The sequence below is a fragment of the Hyperolius riggenbachi genome, chromosome 1 (genome assembly GCF_040937935.1).
Source record: "Hyperolius riggenbachi isolate aHypRig1 chromosome 1, aHypRig1.pri, whole genome shotgun sequence".
Taxonomy (NCBI): domain Eukaryota; kingdom Metazoa; phylum Chordata; class Amphibia; order Anura; family Hyperoliidae; genus Hyperolius; species Hyperolius riggenbachi.
In genome coordinates this window covers 525010315-525037052 of record NC_090646.1, presented here as the reverse complement: position 1 = coordinate 525037052, position 26738 = coordinate 525010315, and the positions used below count along the sequence as shown (strand labels likewise).

Sequence of the window (26738 nt, the reverse complement as noted above, 5' to 3'; positions counted from 1 at the left end):
ACACACCTGGTGACATCAGCGGGAGTGAGGACATGGCAACGCAGGCCCAGTGGTTTTCTGACTTTAACGTCAGAAATTCCAGAAGTGAACTGGAGGCGGGGCCGGAGCATCGGTGAGTGGCTGCGCCAACACAGGATGTCTGCGGGGGACCATTAGAAGCCCTGGGTAAGTTCAACTCATTTTCCCTCGACCCCCCTACAGTATCCCTTTAAAGGGTAACTCCATCACTGTTAAATGACTGATATAACATACTGAGCCTGGTTTATTAATGCCAAGTTAGGTAGCAATCTCCAGTGATTGTGAAAAAGTTGTGTTTTGATGACTTCATAAAGATAAAGTGCATCAGCAATGGGACATCAGTAATTCCCAAAGTTATCCTAGGCAATGACTATAGAGCCTTATGCAGCAATCACCATCAAATAATACAGGTTCTCTTTTTAAACAGATACCAACCCAAATGGCTTACAACATACTAAATTAGGATCTTGCAATTATGGGGAGGTGGACTTTGTGTTCCTCTTTTCTTTTGTAGACACTTTTTTTGTTGAAGTGAAAAACATTGTGAAATATTGGCTGACATTTATTTTTCTTCCTACATTGGGTGTGCCAAGTGGATTTGGGAGAATTCTGCCAACTGGTTTGCTTCAATACACAGTTTTTATTCACTATCATCCTAACTGCTGTTATAATTTGTCTTGTTCAGTTTTGGGTTTAACCACTTCATGTTTAGGGCTGAAGGGAACAAATGTGCAAGCACGTGTACGAGAGCCTCCATAGTGTGAATGCACATAGACTTGTATAAAGTTCCTACTTGCAGTAACGGTGCACAAATTGGATGCTTAAAATTGTCAATTTTTCATGAAGTGGGTAACATTGGGTTTTAACATTGGAACTTGGATCTGTGGGTCACAGTGAGCATTGTGGCATAGCCTCATTTTATCTATTTTATCTGCACAACTGACGATGGGATGGTATTAATAAATCTTGGAGGGAGTGCTGTGTGCTTCTCACCGAACAATTTCTGTGGTACCCTGGCAAAAAACGGGAGTCCCATTTGATGAGTGCAGCCACAGCCATGCTCAGACGTGACATGTCGCTTTACTCAACCACCAGGTAAAAGCCACAGCGTGTTAAGCGCTGACATGCATGGTGTTACAAATTCTGCTGCATCTTAATAGCGCGTACGTACGAAAAGGGCGTCGGGAAAAAAGGGCGCGTGGTATAAACGATAAATGGAAAATATCGTTTATAGAAATATTGTGTAGAATTTCGTTTATAAATAGTGTTTTAAGAATTTATAAATCACTAAATAATGTGTATGAGATCGGCAATTCTTAAAACGTTAATCTTCCCTATTTGTAAAGTGAAACTTATATTTACGTTTATTAAAAACCCTCCCTGTACCTATCCCTAACCCCTAGACCCCCTGTTGGTGCCTAAACCTAAGACCCCCCTGTTGGTGCCTAAACCTAAGACCCCCCAGTTGGTGCCTAAACCTAAGACCCCCCAGTTGGTGCCTAAACCTAAGACCCCCCAGTTGGTGCCTAAACCTAAGACCCCCCTGTTGGTGCCTAAACCTAAGACCCCCCAGTTGGTGCCTAAACCTAAGACCCCCCTGTTGGTGCCTAAACCTAAAACCCCCTATGGATAATAATGTTTTACAGACATTAATAAATAAAAAATGTAAAGAAAAAAATGTAAATTATTTTTTTGGGTGGATAATAATGTTTTAGAAATGTTTTAGAAATAGTGATTTATTATCTTCATAAGGCTCCCTGCACACTGCAAATCCGTTTTCCGATTCCGATTCCGATTCCGTTTCCGATTCCGATTCCGTTTCCGATTTTCCTTGAATACATTCAACAGAAAAACGGATCAAAAAACGCAGCATGCAGTTAAGATTAAAAATCTGAATCGGAATCGGATGTAAAAACAGATTAAAAAGCGGAATCGGAATCTGAAATGCATGCAGTGTGCAAGAGGCCTAAACGTTATTCGTCACGGGCTCATTTTGTAAACTTAAATCATCACAAACATAGTTATAAATCCTTAAAAATCTCCGGGCGCCGTTATAAATCCTTAAAAATCTCCGGCGCCTTTTTTTCCCTGTTCAGCGCCCATTAAACGATATTTATAATGGAAGTGAATGGGGCGCCCTTTTTGTCCACTTGTCTCATGCGCCCAAATCTACTGCTTCCCTTAATAGCACCCAAATGGCACTAGTGGGCTTTAGACGGGATGTTGAACTGCCCAACAAGCGCACAGTTCAGTCTCCGATCTGAAAGAGGCCTAAAACTGGAGTATTCCAACCAAAATTGTTGATCTCACTTGTTATTTTATATTTGTGTAATTTCAATGCTTAAAAGTGTAAAGTTACTCGTATATTAAACAGGCCAGCCTTCAGCTAATATCCATTCCTGGAAGACAAGGTACTTACTGATGCTGTTTCTGTTGTAATGGGATTGCACTGAACACCTGCACATCAGCCTTGCCAGACAGATTTTCTGCACTATGAGCCAGAAAAATGGAATCCTGGAAGACTGAGCTCTGCAGGCAGCATGTTGGAGGCGAGATTTTGTCCTCTCAGTTGAGTGAGGCTGCAGTTTCACAAATTTAATTGTATGTCTTGATGCTCTGAGTCTGGTAATGCATGAGTGTGTAATTGTGTGTGTGACTGCTTGAACTCTGTCTATGCATACACGGCAATTTGTATACAAAAAGTCAAATGTGTTTCAATGCATGTTGCGTGTTCGCATTTATATATAAATGTGTGTGTGTGTGTGTGTGTGCGCGCTTGTGTGATCCATGGTAAAGAGAAAATAAGCACTTTGCTGCATACGTACTGTAACGCCACCGGTGAGTTGGGTGCAAGGTGAGCGGAATGAATGCCTCTGAGAGAGGAGCAATTCTGGGTCTGGCGATCACTGGCACCTGAATTACCCGTGTGCAGGCCGTGGACTATAGCATTGCACTAATTGCAACGCCCAACTCAAGAAGACCTGCCTTAAGGCTAGCAATGCATTCTGTTGCTATGGATGGGGGCAGAGGGATGACAACAATCAAGACTGCTTGGATACTGGGGGTTGTTAAGGATTCAACAGGATCCTTAAAGAGACACTGAAGCGAAAAAAAAATATGATATAATGAATTGGCTGTGTACTATGAATGATTACTAGAAGTTTAGCAGCAAAGAAAATATTCTCATATTTTTATTTTCAGGTATATAGTGTTTTTTCTAACATTGAACAATTCTATAATATGTGCAGATTACACAACAGTCAGCATTCAAAATGATTATTTCAGAGCAGTCTGTGAACTAATGACCTCTCCTCTGGCAGAAGAAAAGTAATTAGTTCAATAACACTTGAGATAATAAAAGTCAGATAACAGCCCTCTCCACGACCTTGAAAGTCGTAGAGCTTAATTGCTTTTTTGCATAGAGATAACAACTGGAGTTTCTTAACTCTTCCTGTACTGGAAACAATTAGACTGATGTATCTGATCTTAATGTTTTATTTCTTAGCTGAACTACACATACAATCATGATATCATAATTTTTTTTTTTTCGCTTCAGTGTCCCACCCTCCCAAAAATACTCAAATAAAATGTTTAATATAGGGATGGGACGAATCCACAATTTCTTTGAATCCGAATCCGGATCCGAATCTAAAAAGGTTCTCGAATATCTCGAACCTTTCGAATCCCGAATCTAACGAATCCTGCACATAAGAATTGTGCGATCCATGGTATAGTTGCCCGCAGTATAGGTACCCAGGCATAGGTAGCGAGGTAAAGGTGCCTTCAGTATAGCTAGCTAGGTATGGGTGCCTTCAATATGGGTAGCTTTCAGTACAGGTAGCAAGGTATAGGGGCCTTCAGTATAGGTAGCAAGGTATAGGGGCCTTCAGTATAGGTAGCATGGTATATGGGCCCTAAGTATAGGTAGCAGGGTATATGGGCCTTCAGTAAAGGTAGCAGGGTATATGGGCCTTCAGTATTGGTAGTTAACTAGGTATAGGGGCCTTCAGTATAGGTAGGTAGAGGGACCTTCAGTATAGGTAGCAGGGTATAGGGCCTTAAGTATAGGTAGGTATGTAGGTAGGTATAGGGGCCTTTAGGTAGGTAGGTAAAGGGACCTTCAGTATATGTAGCAGGGTATAGGGCCTTAAGTATAGGTAGGTATGTAGGTAGGTATAGGGGCCTTTAGGTAGGTAGGTATAGGGGCCTTTAGGTAGGTAGGTGTAGGGGCCTTTAGGTAGGTAGGTGTAGGGGCCTTTAGGTAGGTAGGTAGTTGGGAGGCCTGTAGGTAGGTAGATGGGTGGGTAGGTATAGGGGCCTTTAGGTAGGTATGTAGGTAGGTAGGTATACGGGCCTTTAGGTAGGTATGTAGGTATAGGGGCCTTTAGGTAGGTGGGTAGGTAGGTGTAGGGGCCTGTAGGTAGGTAGGTATAGGGGCCTTTAGGTAGGTAGGTATAGGGGCCTTTAGGTAGGTAGGTATAGGGGCCTTTAGGTAGGTAGGTGTAGGGGCCTTTAGGTAGGTGGGTAGGTAGGTGTAGGGGCCTTTAGGTAGGTAGGTATGTATAGGGGCCTTTAGGTAGGTAGGTATAGGGGCCTTTAGGTAGGTAGGTATAGGGGCCTTTAAGTTGGTAGATGGGTGGGTAGGTATAGGGGCCTTTAGGTAGGTATGTAGGTAGGTAGGTATAGGGGCCTTTAGGTAGGTAGGTAGGTGGGTAGGTAGGTAGGTGAAGGGGCCTGTAGGTAGGTAGGTATAGGGGCCTGTAGGTAGGTAGGTATAGGGGCCTTTAGGTAGGTAGGTGTAGGGACCTTTAGGTAGGTAGGTGTAGGGGCCTTTAGGTAGGTGGGTAGGTAGGTGTAGGGGCCTTTAGGTAGGTAGGTAGGTATGTATAGGGGCCTTTAGGTAGGTAGGTATAGGGGCCTTTAGGTAGGTAGGTATAGGGGCCTTTAGGTAGGTAGGTATTGGGGCCTTTAGGTAGGTAGATGGGTGGGTAGGTATAGGGGCCTGTAGGTAGGTGGGTAGGTAGGTGTAGGGGCCTGTAGGTAGGTAGGTATAGGGGCCTTTAGGTAGGTAGAGGGGCCTTTAGGTAGGTAGGTAGGTAGGTATAGGGGCCTGTAGGTGGGTAGGTAGGTAGGTAGGTAGGTATAGGGGCCTGTAGGTGGGTAGGTAGGTATAGGGGCCTGTAGGTAGGTAGATGGGTAGGTAGGTATAGGGGCCTTTAGGTAGATAGGTATAGGGGCCTGTAGGTAGGTATAGGGGCCTTCCCCATGCCTCCTCCGCTCACCGCCAACCCCCCTCCCCGGCCTCCTCCGTCCCCCCGTGCCTCCTCCGCTCACCCCTGCATGAGTATCTACTCACCTTTCCGTGGAGCGCAGAGCGGCAGACCTCTTCGATACTTCCCTGTTCCCTCTAGTGGCCGGACCGGCTCTTACTGATGACATCATTGTAAGAGCCGGTCACTAGGGGGAACCAGGAAGTCGGCGAGAGGTCTGTCGCTCTGCGCTCCGTTTAGGTGAGTTGATGCTGGCGAACGGAGGAGGCGCGGGGGGGGGGGGGTCAGAGGAGGTCGGGGGAGGACGAGTGCGAGCGGGGCAGGGAGCGGCGATGCAGCGTCGGGATTCGGCGGATTCGTGTAGTGAAAAATGGCGTCGGGATTCGAATCCACGAATCTCGAATATTTCCCAATATTCGAGGGATTCGTGGATTCGCCGGATTCGTCGTCCCACCCCTATTTTAATACAAAAAAAAAACATTACAATAAAAAAAAAACATGTAAATATTTACCTAAGGGTCTAAACTTTTTAAATATCAATGTAAAGATAAAATATTTCTATTTTTTTTTTATTTTAAACTTGTAAATAGTGATAGATGCAAAATGGAAAAAATTGCACCTTTATTTCCAAATAAAATATTGTCGCCATACATTGTGATAGGGACATCATTTTAACGGTGTAATAACCGGGACATATGGGCAAATACAATACATGAGTTTTAATTATGGAGGCATGTATTATTTTGAAACTATAATGGCTGAAAACTGAGAAATAATGAATTTTTTCCGTTTTTTCTTATTCTTCCTGTTAAAATGCATTTACAGTAAAGTGGCTCTTAGCAAAATGTACCCCCCAAAGAAAGCCTAATTGGTGGCGGAAAAAAACAAGATATAGATCAGTTCATTGTGATAAGTAGTGATAAAGTTATAGGCTAATGAATGGGAGGTGAAAATTGCTCGGATGCATAAAGTGAAAACGACTGAAGGCTGAAGTGGTTAAAGGAAAACTTAAGTCAAATAAAAAAAATGACATTTACTCACCTGGGGCATCCCTCAGCACCCCGAAGCTGGATGGTGCCCTCGCAGCCCCGCTCCGATCGTCCTGTCCCCGCCGGCGGCTACTTCCGGTTCGGCGACAGCCGCCGACAGGCTGGGAACGCGACTGATTTTCCGCGTTCCCAGCCGCTGCTATCACCCTCTATGCTGCTATAGCGTATATATAGACGCTATAGCAGCATAGAGGGTGATAGCAGCGGCTGGGAACACGGAAAATCAGCCGCGTCCTCAGCCTGTTGGCGGCTGTCGCCGAACCGGAAGTAGCCGCCGGCGGGGACAGGACGATCGGAGCAGGGCTGCGAGGGCACCATCCAGCTTCGGGGTGCTGAGGGATGCCCCAGGTGAGTAAATGTCATTTTTTTTATTTGACTTAAGTTTTCCTTTAAGCAACATCGGGCGGCTGCTGTACACTCAGTTGATGAGCAAAAATTTGTTGGCCAAATCAGTTGTTATCGGCCATTTCAGCAGACTTTAATCTGGTGTGTGTAGATACTTTAAGGGGCTGTGATTCAGCTAACCTCCAGATGGTAAAAAAACACATATTTTCATAATGATGCTATGCATGTAAAACACTTAAAATGGCTCGGATATGAAACAGATATGGAGGCTGACACATTCATTTCTTTTTAAACACTGCTAGTTGCCTGGCTGTCCTACTGATCTTTTGGTTTTGAAATCACACACTTGAAATTAGCATGCGGTCAACATTTGTCCTGTCTAGGGAACCAAAATGGCCATCCAACCAGCACAGAAAGCAGATCATTTTTCATCTTTGATTTCTAATAACTTTTTAGCACTTTGCAATGAAAAAAGAAAACCAAAAGTGGGTAAAAAAATACTATCAAAATTATTTAGAGTATTTGTTTGCTACCTGGTGGTTTAAAAGGCATTTTATTGACAAGTTTGAAAATATCACCTTGAAAAAAACTAAGGAGAAAAAGTGATTTGCACAGGTTTCTTTTCCATTTTCACTATACAGTATATGAGCCACTAAGCATGACCAGGAATATAATCTAATCACTGAACCTACCCACTGCTTCCACAGCACTAAACGCCGAACATGCACTTTTCTCCTGGCGGACTCAAAGCGCCAGACCTGCAGTCACTAGGTTGCGCTCTATAGGCAGAAGCAGTGTTAGGGAGTCTTGCCCAAGGTCACCTACAGAATAGATGCTGGCTTACTGAACAGGCAGAGTCAAGATTCAAACCCAGTTCTCCTGTGTCAGAAGCAGAGCCCTTAACCATTACACTTTCCAGCCACTGATTGGTAACAAGAATTACAAATATCACAATCAGAGATTATGATCAGAGATCACAATCAGAGATTATGGTCTTAAAATTCCTTAACAGGCCTATGAAACAAGAATCTCTCTATCTAGCTGTGTGATTTTTAACTGGAAACGTGTATCTAATATGCAAGTGTCAGTAGCAACTCTATTGAAAGAAGAAGAAAGAAATGATCATCACTGCTGACAAACCTTTTAATGGTGCTGCGTCCGCTGTGCATTTCAAAGCATAGCGGTGCGGTGGTGGAAGGTGATGGGTGCTGAGCATAGATAGCCTTTTATTTAAGAGGAGTTTACTGAATGTTACTAAACGATTAGAGTTGCTTACATTTTACAATATTCATCTATAAATTATTCAGTCAGTGTTTGCCCATTGTAAAATTTTTCCTCAGCCATATATATATATATATATATATATATATATATATATATATATATATACATACACTGTATATATATATATATATATATATATATATATATATATATATATATATATATATATATATATATATATATATATATCACAGGTGACGTCCATCTTTACTGCTGGCAAGGTACATCACTATGAAATGTTTGTTGTGTGTTCCAAAGTGAGCAGAAACAATACCAGGTCTCTGGGTCAGAAGGCTGTATGACCTCATAGCCTAGGCTACATAGAAACAGGTGATGCAAGGTATACTAATTCAATACAATTCTCCTTTATTCTTTATAAATATTCTATATCGCTTCCATACCAATATACAGCAATATATATATATATATAGACATAGGACATGTTTCTGATGCTGAAACCAGGATAATTACTGTAAAATTGGGTGTCTAGAATAATGTATTACATATCATTACAGTGCCTCTTTAACCCCTTGCCGACTGCTCCACGCCAATTGGCGTGAGCAGTGTGGCAGCCCCAGAACCGCTCCACGTCCATTGGCGTGAATGGCTGTCTATGGGGCTAGCAGGAGATCGTGCGCATGCTGCGCGCATCTCCTGCTCGGGGGGCAGAGCTCCGCCTCCCCTTCAGTTTCCGAGCGACGATCGCTGCTCGGGAGACTTAGATGGCAAAACCGCCGTCAAATCACTTTGTACAGCGCTGCGATCCGCAGCAGCGCTGTACTGGGGACATCCGTATGACACAGCTGTCCCCCTGGGACACAGGGAAGCGATCTGCTGTGATAGGCTGAAGCCTATCACAGCCAATCGCGATGATTGGCTGGTGGGGGGAGGGAGGGTAGTAACATTAAAAAAAAAAAAAGCAAGATTTTATTAAAATATAACATAAATAAATATTTATAAAAAAGTGAAATTTTCAGCAAAAGTTAGATACTTATCTTAAAAGAAGGCAGCCTTTGGAGAGTCCTGCAGCTCTCCCTATCATGCTCGACCTTGCCACTCCAACGCTGATACCAGGGCCTTAAGTGCAAATTGATGGGCCCTCCCAATGTTCACACCCTTACCCTTGCCTATCCCTGGTGACCCTCACAGCCTGGGGGCCCATCTTGCAAGGTTCATAAAACAAGTGTGGACATTGTAATCCTTCCACCTATAACAAGAGTAGCCACAAAAACAGCTGATCTGAAGGATGGACCATTTTTTTAGAGGGAGTAAAGTAGTAGTTGGGACCCCGTTACAGCTCTGGGCCCCCCTGTGGTTCCAGGGGCTAGTGGTGCTCGTCACAACTTCATGAGTACCTTGTGATCACGAGTCGTTTTTGCCTATCACAAGGTCGTAATCAGCAATTGTGATCGGCTCTCGGTCATTAATGCTGATCACGAATGCACTCATGATTACACTCGTTACCCAACTTGTGGTGATGAGGGTGATGAGTTACTCGTGATCACTAGTCGGTATACATGATTAAAAACCCGCTGAGTTTAGTGGTTAAAAGCAAAGCCCCCTTACATGCTAGAAACACCAAATTTGCTATGTTAAGAAGAGCAATGGAAACAAGAGGAAATTGGAAAAAAAAAAAAAAAAACCTTATAGTTTTTAAGAAAATTGATTTTAAAGTTTCAAAGGAAAAAAGTATACATTTAAATGCGGTAAATACATTACCTGTCATTTACCGCATTTAAATGTATACATTTTTCCTCTTGTTACTCTTGTTCCCACTGTTCTTCTTAACATATCTGGCAAATTTGTTTTTTCTAGCATGTAAGGGGGCTTAGCTATTAACCGTTAAAGTAAAATCATGATCACGGCCGTGATCACGGATATCACTTTTAATCACGGTTAAAATCCGAGTCGAATTCGGAATTGGGCATCAAGCCCAAACCCTCAGGATTTCGATACTGCAGTGATACTGCCATGATCGGATTTACTCTAATCCGTGATTGGGGGTATCTGAGCACCACTGGCAGGGGCTGCTCGCTTGTAGTTATGCCCCTACTGGAACCATCTGAGCATATTCAACAATCCTTGTCAAATATGTTTCCACGGCCGTGCTCCTACCCGTATGTGAACAAGACTACACTGTACAGGTGCAAGTACGACCCACGGCTGCACAGTAGCATGGAGCTGCTCCTCCGCCGCCTTTTCCTCTGTGCACAAGTGGCTTAGTACTGTTGCACAAATACAGGCTGTACTTGCATCTGCGCAGAGTGGCCACATGGACTGGAGTTCATCCGCAAAAAACAAAAGGGTCCCAGCAGGTAGCAGTGGAGCAGAGGAGAATCGGAGAAGCCTCTGAATCACCCACAGGCTACCTTTTAACAGCTAACTTTCTTTCCGTCATGGGTTTGCTCTAAGTAAACAATTAAAACAAATTCAGATACACTGATTAAAAGAGTTTATCCCGGTTTGTTTAATTTGTGAATTTTATTATATTTTGGGAGTAAATTTGTATTGGTGAACACAGACAGCACAAAAGTCACCGACTGCCTTGTTAAATAATGCAATGGAAATGAGATTTCTGAGTTGCTGGAGTGGGATCAAGTCCCAGCTGAAGTGTTCACTCTGCCGTTTTAGATTTAAGCGGGGAATTAATATTCACACCACAATTTCTTCTCCTCTAAACCCATCTGGTATTAAGCACCTGCGAGCAAAAGCCGCCTTGCCTTCCATTTCCCATCGGCATAACATCCAGGCTGTTATAACAGTTCTATGATGTCACCTTTTTTACACGAAAGGCAGAAATCGACAAGACGGATAAGACCCAGCTATGAGCTCTGAGTATATGCTACTATGCAAGGTATACGACTTGGCTGATGCAAATCAAGGACGTTTTGAGCAAATCTAGGAAAACTAGCTACATTCATCAGAGTGACACATTCATTTTTGCAGGAAAATTTCAGTGGTAAAAATATTTTATTTGAATTGTTACAACCGGAAAAGGACAGTATTCTCAGACATAAAATTCTTGTTTGTAATGCAAAATAATGTAATGAAAATCTTACCAAGTTACCATGCAATCAGGAATTCCTATCAGATATGTTATTGTACTTGCTATATATTTTGTTCATCATGTTACCATTTGTTACTGTATTTACTATGTCTCCCAATTCTGTATTATGTATACCATTGCCTGTATTATGAATTAATAATAATAGTGAGAAAAAGTAGATTTTTTTAATGTGTGCTATTGCACTTTGCGCAGTGCTTTGAGTGATGAGAAATCTCCCCCCATGAATACACTTTTGCTATAATAATAAGACAACAACCATATAGTTTACTGACAATTTTATAGTTATCCTCTATAATAAAACCCCTGTGTCCGTGCGCTGTCCCTGTGTAGCGCACTGCGCAGCACGGACAATGCTACACAGGGATAGCGTGGGACCAGGGAGGCGAGCGGGCGGCCGATCTGTGGTGGGCGGCGGGTCAGCAGGCGGCGGTTGCGTGCGCGCGAGTGCGGCGGGTGCGCGCGCACATGTGGCGGTGGGTGTGTGCGGCGGCGGCGTGTGCGCGCATGCGCGGTGACACTGCGGCAGAGAGTGGGAGGGGAGTGGAGGAGAGGGGAGGTGGGAGGGGAGTGGAGGAGAGGGGAGGTGGGAGGAGAGGAGAGGGGAGGTGGGAGGGGAGTGCAGGAGAGGGGATGGGGATTCGACACAGACCTAGAGCCCTAGAGCGGACGTGTTTGCGCACAAGCGCTAGGGGACTGGCCGTTGCAGAGAGGAAAAGAGGGTGAGGGCAGTTGTGGCAGATCCCTAGCACCAATTTTTAAATGGGCAGGCTTATTTCTAGTATATAACTAGGTAAGGGGCTCTTATGAGAGAACTTGGTTGTACTCTTACTGCGGCGTGACCAGATAGCTCAATAAGCCCCCATTATTGCACTACCTTGTCTTTCTTTTTAGTCACATGGAGGTGGGGAAGAGTCTCTTGACTTTAAAAGGTCCATGTATTGACCGGGATATGGAGGCTGCCATCTCTGAGGTGCAAATCTGAAACAAGCATGTGGCTAATATGGCCAGACTTAAATTAGAGCACCTGATGTATTGTATTGTACTCAGTTCTGGGTATGTGGCTGAAAGTATTAGAGACAGAATCAGCAGGACAGCCGGGAAATTGGCAATTGGCATAGTTTAAAAGAAAAAAAGTAGCCTTTACATCCCCCTCACTGCATTGTGCCTTTAACACTTGGACAAGGATGCTCTGTGAGGGTGGAGGATTGGCAGCCCCCAATGGACGGTGCACGCTCATTTTCGGTAGTTAGGTCGCAGAATTGCCCCATTTGCAAAACATCGGTTGTTTAGTTTTCATAATTGCCAGTAAACTTTATGTGTGCTTTGTGCACACATAGGCCTCAATTCACTAAGTTGTTATATATTTATTGAATATTTTATCAATAAAACGTTCAATAAATCTATAACACCTTAGTGAATTCAAAATTAGATTTTACCATGAGGTAAATTATCAAACGTTTGATAAAGTGTTTGATAAAGCTTAGTGAATTGAGGCCATAAAGTTTACTGTAGTTTTGCAAATCTACCCCAATGAAACATAAACACAGGAAGTTTGCATACTACATTGGCTTTCATTGTATATGAGAATAACTCAGAGAATGACTCAGAGCAAAGAAAAATGACATAAAAGTCATACCTGGAGCAATCATAAAATGGGAATCATACAGGTTTGCTTTATTCACAGTATTTGGGTACAAGTTCACTTTAACTAAATCTTTTTGAACCATTATACTAACAGGGAAAGATTTGTGCCTTTTGTTGCCCTTCCTGATGGCTCACGTTAAAGATAAGGTGATAAACAACAGGATTTCAGTGCATCTAACCCATCCAGCCGGCTTTGTTTCTGCTTCACAGACCCCAGCAACATTCTCAGTGAGTTGAGATGGAGAAAACAATGCTGCCGTTCTGTAATTTCCAGGTAATTAAACCTAGCAGGGGACAAGGTGACATCACAGGCAGAAACCTGGGCTCTGTCGGAAGTGCCTGAATCTGATATCATTGATCTGGAAGGTGAGCAGATTGACATCCAAACAAAGACCACACAAGCAGTCTGCACACAAGGCAGAAGGAAAACCGAGTCTCTGTGTTATATACCAAGAAACAAAAGTCTATTTGTTGAAGCTTAATGCACATTAATGCAAGCCTTTAGTCCTGTTTCTGCGAACGCAAGGATGGAAAGACATGATTGGGAGTCTATTATTTTTATTTTTATATAAATGATGTCAGATTTATAATTACACCCAATCTCTAGTAAATCTCTAGCATAACCGCTACTAATGTGATCCAGCAGAGTTGCTACTGTGTTACATATGAAGCAACTTGAAGTCCGGTAACAATATTTTTTATTGAGAATTTTTTCTAAATATTATAGTCGTGAAAATGACATATCTTGTAAAACAGTACAATGTTACATTAAAGAATTTTAAGTATACAATAACACTTATGTGTAGAATCACAACAGATTTAGTGTCAGCTTTTCCATCTTAACATAATAATCGCATAACATTACATCGGCTTGAAGCCAGTTCTGCATAGAGGGTAGATCAACACTGAAGGGAAATGGCAAGCTTTTAAACGTATTCTCAATCAATATTGTAGTATGTATATCCCATATGGAAACAAAATGTCTAGGAATAAAAAAAGGCCTCTATGGATGAATAGAAAGGTTAGGGATAAAATGAAGAGGAAAAAGAATGCCTATAAGGTCCTAAAACAGGAGGGGACTGAGGCTGCACTAAGCAATTATAAGGAGTGCAATAAAAATTGTAAAAAAGAAATTAGGCTGGCAAAGATCGAAGCTGAAAATCAAATCGCTAGGGATATCAAATCTAACCCAAAAAAGTTTTACAAGTACATCAACTCTAAAAAAAGAAAGGTTGATTGTATAGGAATCCTAAAGGATGAGGGTGGGAACTCAATGGTGGACGACCAAGGTAAGGCAGAGTTATTAAATGCTTTCTTTGCTTCTGTCTTCACAAAGGAAACAGCACTGTTGCAAATTACAGAGGCAGAAGAGTCTCAATCTTCTAACTGTAATATTAAATACTTAACGCAGGAAGAAGTAAAGGCAAGACTAAATAAATTAAAAATAGACAAGGCACCTGGCCCGGATGGCATGCATCCTCGGGTTCTAAGAGAATTAAGTTCAGTTATAGCTAAGCCCCTTTATCTTATCTTTTGTGACTCTCTTGCAACTAGCAGAGTCCCAGTGGATTGGCGTACAGCCCACGTTTTCCCATTATTTAAGAAGGGCAAAAAATCTGATCCAGGAAATTATAGACCTGTAAGCTTAACATCAGTTGTATGCAAACTATTTGAGGGGTTACTAAGAGATACTATACATGACTTCATAGTAGAAAATAATCTTATTTCTCAGCATCAACATGGGTTTACTAAAGACAGGTCCTGTTTGACTAACATGCTCAGCTTTTATGAGGTAGTGAATGCTAATATGGATATTGGGAATGCTGTAGATGTGATATACTTGGACTTTGCAAAGGCCTTCGACACTGTTCCCCACAGAAGTCTGGTGCAAAAGTTGAGGATGCAAGGACTGGGGAAGAGTTTGTGTGCATGGATAGGGAACTGGCTAATGGACAGAAAACAAAGAGTTGTGGTCAATGGATCGTACTCAAAATGGGAGACTGTTAGCAGTGGGGTCCCACAGGGGTCTGTACTGGGTCCAGTGCTCTTCAATTTATTTATTAATGACCTAGTAGATGCAGTAGTGAGCAATGTTGCTATTTTTGCAGATGATACAAAATTGTGCAGAATCATCAACTCTCAGGAAGATAGTGTCATATTGCAACAGGATCTGGATAGGATGGCTATATGGGCACATACATGGCAGATGAAATTCAATGTTGACAAATGTAAAGTCATGCATTTTGGTCGTACCAATGGTCTAGCACCATACAAAATAAATGGGATACAGTTGGGAACATCAAACTTGGAGAAGGACTTAGGAGTACTCATCGACAACAAGTTAAATAATCGTACTCAATGCCAAGCCGCTGCAGCTAAAGCGAACAAAATTTTGGGATGCATTAAAAGGGAAATAAAAACTCGAGATGCTAGCATAATATTGCCCCTGTTTAACTCTCTAGTAAGGCCACATCTGGAATATGGAATTCAGTTCTGGGCACCACATTACAAAAAAGATATTGCAGTTTTAAAGCAGGTGCAGAGACGAGCTACAAAATTGATACGTGGGATGGAAGGTCTCGCTTACCAAGAAAGGTTAGATAAACTGGGTTTATTTAGTCTAGAGAAAAGACGCCTTAGAGGAGATCTAATTAACATGTATAAATACATTAGAGGGCAATATAATAGCTTGGCGGATGAGCTTTTTGTCCCTAGGCCTTCTCAAAGGACTAGAGGACATGAACTGCGCATGGAGGAAAAACGTTTTAGCCATTTATTTAGGAAAGGGTTCTTTACAGTAAGAGTGGTTAAGATGTGGAATGCATTGCCACAGGAAGTCGTTATGGCAAACTCTATACCTGCATTTAAAGGGGGCTTAGATGCTTTCCTTGCGTTGAAAGACATCCATGGCTACAATTACTAGGTTATGCCTAATGATGTTGATCCAGGGATTTTATCTGATTGCCATCTGGGGTCAGGAAGGAATTTTTCCCATTTGGGGCTAATTGGACCATGCCTGGTGGGGTTTTTTTCGCCTTCCTCTGGATCAACAGGGGTATGTGGGGGACGGGCTGGAGTTGTACTTTGTACTGGTTGAACTCGATGGACGTATGTCTTTTTTCAGCCAAAATAACTATGTAACTATGTAACCTGGAAAATGGGGGAGTGAAACCACCCTATTGAGATTCCAGGGATCTCAACCGAGATAGATCTTATGATGTCGTGTATAAAATATCATAACAGAATTCTTATCGGGAACTAAAAGTAAAGAGAATATTGGGATTCAAGAAAAAAAAACACTCTTCTACTAGCATTATAATATCAAATAATACCTTTCTGTTATGTTTAGGTATTCTTTCTGAAAAATATTCCTTGTATAATGTGTTTAGCTGTAACGCGTAGCAGTTTTGGAGCAGATCCTCCTAGAGAATGGGGGATTCAAACCACCCTACTGATTATCCAGGGGTCGCATCCTATGATGTTCATTATATTGAAAATGATTTAAATTTCCCTTATAATACAAGGACAATGATGATATGGTTATTTGATGACAGCAACTTGAAGTTCAGAAAACGTGTATTATATGATTCCTGTGGCACCCTGCTGCTTTGCAGCAGAAGATGTGCTACTGTACTAGCAGAGAATAACAGCCTATGGACAGGGGTGTTACTAGAGGGGAGCAGAACATGTGATTGCGGAGGGCCCATGCTGCGGGGGGCCCCAACAAGCAATCTCCCCTTTCTCCGATACAGGGGACTATAATTCAGATCAGGTGTTTTTGTGGCTACACTTGGTATGGGTGTGAAGATCACAATGGCCACACTTGTTTTATGGCTCTTGTGAGATGGGCTCCAAGACCGCGGAGGGCACCAAGGAGAGTCAAGGGTAAGGGTGTGAAAATTGAGGGGCTCAATCAAAAGTTTTGCTGGGGGGGCATACATTGGGCTTGATTCACAAAGCGGTGCAAACCTACTTAGCACGTCTAAAGTCTTTAGACGTGCTAACCAGGGTGCTAAGTAGGTTAGCACTGGATTTCTCAATCAGATCGCGCGCTAACTTTGCGCATGCAAAGTTTTACACGCACAAAGTTTTATGCGCGCTAAGTCCCATAGGCTTTAATGGGCACTTCGCGCGGTGCGCCCTGCGCTCTGTGCAGTGTGCGCATAAAGTTTTACGCACGTAAAGTTTTACGCGCATAAAGTTTTATGCGCGAAAAGCTCATTCAGATGTGCTAAGGGGGTTTTCACAGGCGTGCTAACAGTTAGCACCGCTTTGTGAATCAAGCCCATTGTAGTTAAGCCACTGCTTCTGGCTCTTCAGAATGCTGCTAGAGTGTTATATAATAGCAACAAATCAGTGGGATAACACTGAGGCATCTGTGCTGGACATTTATTCTTGCTGCAAGATATTTCTAGGGATGAGCAGAGAAAATGTAAAAGTTCAGTTTTGCAGCAAATTGGGCTGCTGTAGCTTACTGAACTTTTGTACGGAATTTCGGCATATATTTCTCTTTCAAATTTGGCTTCAGAGCAAATTGCATTAAAGCCGATAACGTCAAATTGAGCGGTTAATAACACACCCCCCTCCCCCCCCCCCCCCCCCATTCATGCTATTATCACTACATTTGCTGGGTGTATTAAAAAGAATAGTGGGAACAAATAGTGAAAAATTCCTATCGTTTTTGAGAAAAGAGATTTTAAAGTTATAATAAGATGTTTTTTAAATGCCTTTAACTGATGGATAATGTATTATATTATATTATATTATACCTGTATCCCCAAAAACAGCAGTATATTTTCTGCTGGGTCAAGTTGCAACACTTTTGCAGGGGATCACTGTACAGCTGAAATACAGCTATATAAACATAAAAAAGTAGGGTCCCCACTTCCAAGCACCTTTAATCCCTTGTCACTCATGTGGGCTAATATAGCCAAAAATTAGAGCCTGGACCACTTGGGCTCCGCACCCTAAACTATATCAGATTGCATGGTCCATGATGGGGGGGGGGCTCTGGAAGAGGGAGGAGGCAAAGTATTTTTGAGAGCTCATGAGGAAAGCCATGCACCTGTTGACAACAGTCTACGCATCTCCTGCCAAAAGAGTTATCTATAAAAAGAATCCTTTGGACTTTTTAGCACTAAAATGCTCTCAGCCGTTTTTTCTTAGCCAGATAAGAGGATTTTATCTTCTATTTACTTTTCAGGCCAGGTGGCTTTAATCTGCTTACTATTTGATTGGCTTATTTGCATAGAAAACAGGACTAGTTTAACAATTGCAATGCAGTAAAATAGAAATGGACCTCATGCAAGTTATTTGCAGGACTAGTACCGTATGTACCTATGTTTATCTCATCTTGTCATATGTCAGTACTCTATTAATAATACATCAAACTATGCACATATCTTCCGTTGGTAAAAAAAGAAGGCAAAGCGAGAATGCTAACCACTAACAGTAATATTACTAGAAGTGTTTTGCCTAAGTACTACCAACCACTGTACATTTCAATTCTAGCAATAAAGCACGCATTGAGACGGAGATGCTGTTATCTTTTTAAACTCTTAACCTCAATCATAGCTCTGATGTAATGGCTTCACCTTTGCTGCCTTCCTACAAGTGTGAAATACTCTATGCAGGACTCAACTCTAATTACAATGCATTATAAGAATATGGCTTAGTGTGCAACTCTAATTACAGTGCAGAAAGAAGGTAATAACACTGTGTGGTGTCCTAATGGATGTAAAATTGATGTCAGTTTAAGCAATGGTACATACATCCTTAAAGTCCATAGAAATACGTTTTTTTTTTTTTTTTTTTACTGCTAATTCAACAAAATCTCACCACTTATCTTTTGCTTAGGTGTAATGTATTATTTTTATTATTACTATAATTATTGATTGTACAGTTGCTCGTTTATGTTAATTTTTTTGTTGTTGTTGTTTTGTGAAATGCATATACAGTAGAATCCCTGTTACCCGACACAAGTGGGTATTGCCAGTTGTGTTCTTGCCGGTTGCTTGAGAAGTCAATCAACTGGCACTAAAATAACATGTGTCTCATGTGCCACACTGGGAGCCGTACATGAATGCCGGGAGCTGCAGGAAGTGTAGGAGATGGTGCCTCGAGGTTCTGTAAATCAATTCTGCCATGAAAAATGTCTGCAAAACTTTAAAGTCCTGCCCCCATCCCCCCCCCCCCCCCCCCTCACCAGGAATGTCGGTTAGTTGAAATTGCTGGATGCCTGAGTTACGGTTAGCTGGGAATCTACTGTATATACTCCACATTTAAGTAAAGTACAAGTATTTACAAGCACCTCCTTGCATTGATGCCTTTATATCTTCCCCCATGTGCAAGCAATCATTCATTTTGATCTTGTTATATGAATCCGAGAGACTGGCAGAATGCTCTTGAAAAAGTTGTACCCACAAATGAGGCAGGTCTCAGATCAAGGGCATGACTCCACAATAAATAAATACATTAATGAATAAAAGTTTGATATTTCCGAATGTAATTTTTTAAAATGCATCTTTATCTATTTATTTATTTATGGATATAGTTAAGCATGTATTATCCATTTATTGTTTCAAGTTGTGGACCATTTCATGAGTAATTGCTATTTGTGTTCAGATCCTCTGGATTTCGAGGTCCAGATGATGTTGAAAATCAAGTACAGGGAGGAACCTATGAGAAAGAAATCTAAAAAGTTCCCCTGGGACTTGCATTCCAATACAGCGTCACATGCTGCTGTCAAAAGGGTTGGTCAGCACACATGTAAGTAATGGCAGGTACACATCATCACTTGTAAGATGTAAAGCCCTGCTACAACTTTGTCATACTATAACTGGTATAGTTAGAAGAGAAACCGTAACCAAGAATTGAAATTCACCTCAATCAGTAGCTGATACCCCTTTTCTCAAACAGATCATCCCCTGTATGGCTGATTTTGTGGTGAAACCCCTCCCACAGTGTGATGTCAACGCCTCACAGCTCTGAGGTCCTGACATCACACTGTGAGAGCCTTGTTGCATTTTTGGAAATAGCAGCTGTTTCCAACTGCCCAAAAAACAAGCAGCATCTCCTACCAGTAACATCACCTGTCAGCAGTAAAAATGGCACCATGTGATCAATGTCTAAATGTAAATCAGGGAAAGGAAATATTTGACAATGACCAAACACTGAATGAATCATTTATACATAATTATTGTAAAAATTAAGCACTTTTTTTATTACATTATTTTCACTGGCATTCCCCTTTAACTTCTTTTCAGCTGCTCCTGTTTATTTAGCACATACACTGGTGGTTATCTTATGCATGTACATCAAGGTGAGTGGCAGCTGTCCACTAGACTTTACATGTGGACTTTACATGTGGATGTAACTGTTCCACGTGTCAAGTGCTGACACACTAGCGGTTACAAACATCCAGATTGTGTTGCAATTTATTACAACTGTAGATGCTCCCTCTCGAGAACTGGACAGATGAAAGGCATTCATTTTAATATTTTATATAACTTTAATATGAAGTGTCAGGGGTAGATTAGGATACTAATGACTTATAAAAATGTTGCATTTGAAAAATGTATCCCAGACTCAGCACAAACCTAGGAGGCTATTGTAGGGTTCTGCTTAGCCATTTCACATTTCTGGGTTTTTACCTCTTGATTCCTGATGTCTGGTCTAATATGTTGCAATTACAAATGTAGCAAAATAATCCCCACAGCATGACATAAAGAACTACACAGGACCTGATTTAGTGCTGCAAAGACTAAGGCCCTGTTCACATCATCAAACGCGGATGGCCAGGCGATCGGAACGCAACGCGTACAAATGCACGCCATCTGCGCTTGCATATGTTGCGTGGCTGATCCCATTCACTGAAAGTGAATGGGTCAGCCGCGCGTTTTGTAAAAAAATGCATGCAGCATGCGTTCGCGGACCGCACTGGACTGCACTGGTCCGGTACGCATGCAGTGTGAACATCAGACAGTGCAGTCTATGCACTTTCTGATGTTGTGCATGTTGGCCTCCTGCACGCGTTGCCAAAATCCGGATGGCAACGCATGCAGTGTGAATGGGGCCTTAGGTCATTAGTGGATAACCTGCTACATTTCCCTGCAAATATCGCCATTGTTTTGTTGAGATGCAACCTGCAGCCTTTATTAACAGAGGATATATACAGTGGGGTGCAAAAGTTTGGGCAACCTTGTTAATCGTCATGATTTTCCTGTATAAAACGTTGGTTGTTACGACAAAAAATGTCAGTTAAATATATCATTTTTTTATATCAAGTTTATTGGATTTACAGAAAGAGCGCAATAATTGTTTAAATAAAATGAGGCAGGTACATAAATGTGGGCACTGTTGTCATTTTATTGATTCCAAAACCTTTAGAACTAATTATTGGAACTCAAATTGGCTTGGCAAGCTCAGTGACCCTTGACCTACATACACAGGTGAATCCAATTAGGAAAAAGAGTATTTAAGGAGATTAATTGTAAGTTTACCTCCTCTTTTAATTTTCTCTGGAGAGTAGCAACATGGGGGTCTCAAAACAACTCTCAAATGACCTGAGGACAAAGATTGTTCACCATCATGGTTTAGAGGAGGGATACAGAAAGCTGTCTCAGAGATTTAAGCTGTCTGTTTCCACATTTAGGCACACATTGAGGAAATGGAAGACCACAGGCTCAGTTCAAGTTAAAGCTTGAAGTGGCAGACCAAGAAAAATCTTGGATAAACAGAAGTGATGAATGGTGAGAACAGTCAGAGTCAACCCACAGACCAGCACCAAAGACCTACAACATCAGATGCAGATAGAGTCACTGTGCATTGTTCAACCATTTAGGGCACTTTACATAAGGAGATGCTGTATGTGAGAGTGATGCAGAGGAAGCCTTTTCTCCACCCGGAGCACAAACAGAGCCACTTGAGGTATGCTAAAGCACATTTGGACAAGCCAGCTTCATTTTGGAATAAGGTGCTGTGGACTGATGAAACTAAAATTAAGTTATTTGGGAATAACAAGGGGCATTATGCATGGAGGAAAGACAACACAGCATTCCAAGAAAAACACTTGCTACCTACAGAAAAATATGGTGGTTATTCCATCATGCCGTGGGGCTGTGTGGCCAATGCAGGGACTGGGAATCTTGTCAAAGTTGAGGAACACATGGATTCCACTCAGCATCAGCAGATTCTGTAGACCAAGTCCAAGAATCAGTGACAAAGCTGAAGCTGCGCCAGGGCTGGATCTTTCAACAAGATAACGACCGTAAACACTGCTCAAAATCCACTAAGGTATTCATGCAGAGGAACAAGTACAATGTTCTGGAGTGGCCATCTCAGTCCCCAGACCTGAATATAATTGAAAATCTGTGGTGTGAGTTAAAGAGAGCTGTTCATGCTCGGAAGCCATCAAACCTGAATGAACTAGAGATATTTTGTACAGAGGAATGGTCCAAAATACCTTCAACCAGATTCCAGGCTCTCATTGGAACCTACAGGAAGCGTTTAGAGGCTGTCATTTCTGCAAAAGGAGAATCTACTAAATATTGATGTCATTTCTTTTTTGTGGTGCCTAAATTTATGCACCTGGCTAATTTTGTTTAAACAATTATTGCACACTTTCTGTAAATCCAATAAACTTAATTTTACTCCTCAAATATCACTGTGTGTGTCTCATATATGATATATTTAACTGACATTTTTTGTAGTAACAACCAATGATTTATACAGGAAAATCGTAATGATTAACAAGGTTGTCCAAACTTTTGCATCCCACTGTGTATCTATCTATCCATCTATCTATCTATCTATCTATCTATCTATCTATCTATCCATCTACATATATGTTTATGTTATAACAGTGTATTACCAATATGGTTTATATCTTGATCTTTTTCATGATATTGTTTTTTTAATAAATGTGCGTGATAATAAGGTTGTCAAACATTTAAAACACTGAAAACAGCAACACTTGTGATTGCTGTGCAATTTCCTTTTCTTTCTACCTCTTGCACTTCATTCTCTAGTAATGACTTGAGCACATGCTGCCTCAACCACCTGGTCATCTTGCTACTACTGTTTGTCTTTTAGAAATGATGTAAATAAAACTATTTTTTTAACAACATGAACAGAAACAAATGGCAAATGCTGTGACGAGCAATGTCACTTTTGCCACTGGAGTGGATGTGCTGAAACAAATAAAAGCTCTCTGTAATGGTTTTCAATATGTTAACTCTCAGAGTTCTGGTTCTCCATGAGCTTGCTGGGTACTCTGTAATTCTCAGAGCAGTATATTATTTTTAGACACATCAATGACATGGATAGTGATGGCAGAAACAACCTTAAAAGAATCATCAGCCAATATTAATCTGTGGTGTTAGTGTGAGTTAAAGAGAGCTTTCCATCAAACCTGAATGAACTAGAGATATTTTGTATAGAGGAATGGTCCAAAATACCTTCAACCAGATTCCAGACTCTCCCATGATGATGGTATTGCGGCCTGCCGTAAATATCTTCAGGGTCAGGGCATACCTGTAAAGCCTATTGCTCATAATTATTTCACTTTTGGACAGGACCTCTCTTTACAGCAGATGGGCGTGGCAATGGGTTCACGATTCGCACCACAGTATGTAAATCTCTTCATGGCCAAAATCGAAGAGGAATACCTCAATGCATGTGGCATAAAACCCATGACCTTCTTCCGCTTCATTGATGATATTTTAATCATCTGGTCCGCAAGTGAGGATGATCTTCTCCAGTTCCACAGGAACTTCAATGCCTTCCATCCTACAATCAAATTGAAACTTACCTACTCTCACACAGAGATTAACTTTCTGGACACCACCATATACATCAGAGGTAACAACCTACAAACCTCTGTGTATCACAAACCTACAGACCGTCCCACATACCTAAGATATGACAGTTTTCATCCCAAGCACATTAAAAACTCTATAATTTACAGCCAAGCTATAAGGTACAACCGGATTTGTTCTGACAGGATGGACAGAGACAAGCACCTGGATCACCTTCAGAACACTTTCATTAAACAAGGTTACAGTCCTCCTATGGCTGAGGCCCAAATCAGGAAAGCCAGCATCATCCCCACGACTGAACTCCTGAACTATAAGCAAAACCAGAAAGAGGACCGTGTCCCTTTGGTTGTCACCTTCAACCCACACCTGGAAATCTTAAGGAGGATTGCTAAGGAACTTCATCCCATTTTACACAAGGATTACAGACTGAGAAAGATATTCCCTAAACCTCCCCTCTTGTCATATCGGCAACCACACAATCTAAAACAGATGATTGTCAAGAGTTCTTTGAATAGGCCTCAACAAATCACCCTGCCGACAAAAAAGATGTGGGACCTGCAGACACTTTTACTCCACTGACAGGTTACCGATACCAGATTCACAACAGGAGTACAGAGTACAAGGCACATTTTCCTGTGGTTCCACCAATCTGGTATATCTGATCATGTGTGCTAAATGTCCCAATGTTATGTACGTGGGAGAAACTGGACAAACTCTGCGCAAACGTATGAATGGACACAGGCACACTATTAACAATACCAAATCTGAACTCCCAGTTGCTATACACTTTCATTCCAACGGACACAGCATGTATGATCTTTGTGTCACTGCCCTGAAGGGTGGCTTCAAAACGTCAAATGATTGATTAATAGCAGAAATAATATTTATAAATTGGTTCAAAGCTGTGGATAAGGGCTTGTATAAGGACAAAAACTTTTTATATTGTTATGAAGCTGAGGATATTTGAACTCTTTCTCAGCCTATATAGCTGAAATGTGAACTCAGAATTTACGATACCTCTGTGCCAGTCCAACTCCCAGGTCTGTGAGCATGGAGTAAACAAGGATCCTTATCTTAGCTTACAACCTCTAACCCCATTTAGATGTTCTGTTTCAATTAACCACTTGAGAACTGCGGTGTTAACCCCCCCAGTGACCAGGCCATTTTTATTTAATTGTGCCACTGCAGCTTTAAGGCAAAGCTGCAGGACTGCACAACTCAGCTCACAAGTGATTCATCCCTCCTTTATTCCCCCCCAACAGAGCTCTCTGTTGGTGGGGTCTGATCGCCCCCACATTGTTTATTTTTTTAATAAATATTTATGTTTTTTATTTTTAAATAAATTTTACAAATTTTTTTTTCACTTTATCCTCCCTCCCTCCCTCCCTCTCCACTGCCGGCCAATCACGCAATCGGCTGTCATAGGCTTCTGCCTATAAGAGCCGATCGCTCTCTAGTCCCCCAGGGGGACAGCCGTGTCACACGGCTGTCCCCAGTACAGTGCTGCTGCAGATCGCAGCGCTGTACAAAGTAGTTAGACGGCAAAGCCGCCCACCCCCACTGTTAACTCCATGACCGGAACAAAATGCAAATGTTTTTGGCTTTATTAAAGAAGTGACTATAAAGTGTTCCACTCAACAAAATAGTCACCTAATCCGCTTCAGGCAACCTCTATGGTAGTGTAGCTAGCTCTAGTGCTGGTGCAGGTCAGGTCTCAATAAAACATAACTCACATCTCGGTTCATTAAATGCACCTATTAGCATCATTATGAAGAATCATTGCCACTTTTATGCAAATTTAGAGCTTTGCAATGAAAACTGTCAAAGCTCATTAGATGATGCTAAAAATAATATTATCTTGCAGGGCTGCAGCTTTCCTTCTCATTTCAAGCAAACTGCTTTGGAAGAGCTATGTGTTCCATAATTTACACAGGATAAATATATTATATGCTGAATATGTCACAGCGAAGGCAAGTAGAAAGCAACTTATTTTTATTTTATAAATAGAATCGAGAAAATAAATCCTGAATTGAAGCAGACTCGCATATAAAAACTGTAGCCTTCTAGCAGTGCTTTTTCCCGCCCACATGCATCCTTTAGACAATAAGACACTTCTGTTTTAGACAAAGCTTCGGGAGTCAAGCCTAGATATGAAAAATGATGCATACATGCCCTGTAAACATAACAGCTTGAATTCAGCACTAAGAAACATAACATAGAAACTGCAGGAGGCTGTTAATTCAAAGAGTGCTGACAGCAAGTCAAAAAAACTCCACCAGAAATAAGTTTGTGAATGCCAAATACCGTAGTATAAGAGTGGCATAAGATACTCTTCAAGGTGATTTACCGTACCGAGGATGATTCTGCTGGCTGGTACAGAGGGGAGGCTAACATATCTGGTACTTGGCCTAAGTCCCTCTGAGTAAAGAAAAAGGATCTAGGAGGTTTAACGTTTGCAGCAGTTTCAAAGTTTTGGCTTATGAGAGGGTAGCTGAACTGGGAATCCTCCCTTTTTCCAAGACCTGGATGAAGCTAAAGTTCTTCAGGTCTACAAACTAATTGAATTCATACTGCAGATGGTTTTCTAACATTTAGAACCATGTTTATTGCATCTGTTAAGCAACCACAATTTAGTAACTTCCTCCTCTCAGTTTCCATGCCATTATATGAAGCTTCCAACCAAAAAATGATTCCGGTGAACTTGCAATCTTTACCTCAATCCACCCTACCCCGATACCAGGTTATAGGGGAGCCCTAGGTTGTAAAATGTCAACTTTAACTACTACACAAACAATCTTTCTGCTCAAAGATTGTAACAAAATAGAAAAAACTTTATTGGCACATAACTTTAAACACACAGTACCTATAAACCCGCCCCCCAATTAAAAAACAATCAGCTTTAAGATGGAGCGTACCCCACTCATCTGCCAACCATACACTAATTGATCGTTTGCACAATATTTGCTATGCACGTGCTGAAAGGCATAACAATAACATTTCTATGGCTCTTTCCTCCTGTAGGACTCAAAGCGTGTAGGCTCTATCAGATTCAGTAATTGGTAGTAGCATGAAGTGTTACCACAACAACATTATATTTCTGCAAAAGCCAAACTGAACAGGTGGGTTTTCAGTCTGGATTTAAACACATCCAGGGATGGAACTGTCCTGATCTGCTGAGGTAAGGAGTTCCATACCAATAAATAAGACCTTGAATGTGTGAGCGCAGTTTGCTAAAGTAGTCTAC

At 41.6% G+C, this 26738-nt stretch overlaps 1 protein-coding gene across 5 annotated transcripts in view; it reads right to left on the bottom strand.

Moving 5' to 3' along the window:
• The window catches only part of WSCD2 (WSC domain containing 2), a 493571-nt gene that overhangs the window by 187259 nt on the left and 279574 nt on the right, over positions 1–26738 (bottom strand). The gene's annotated exons all lie outside the window — the stretch shown is intronic.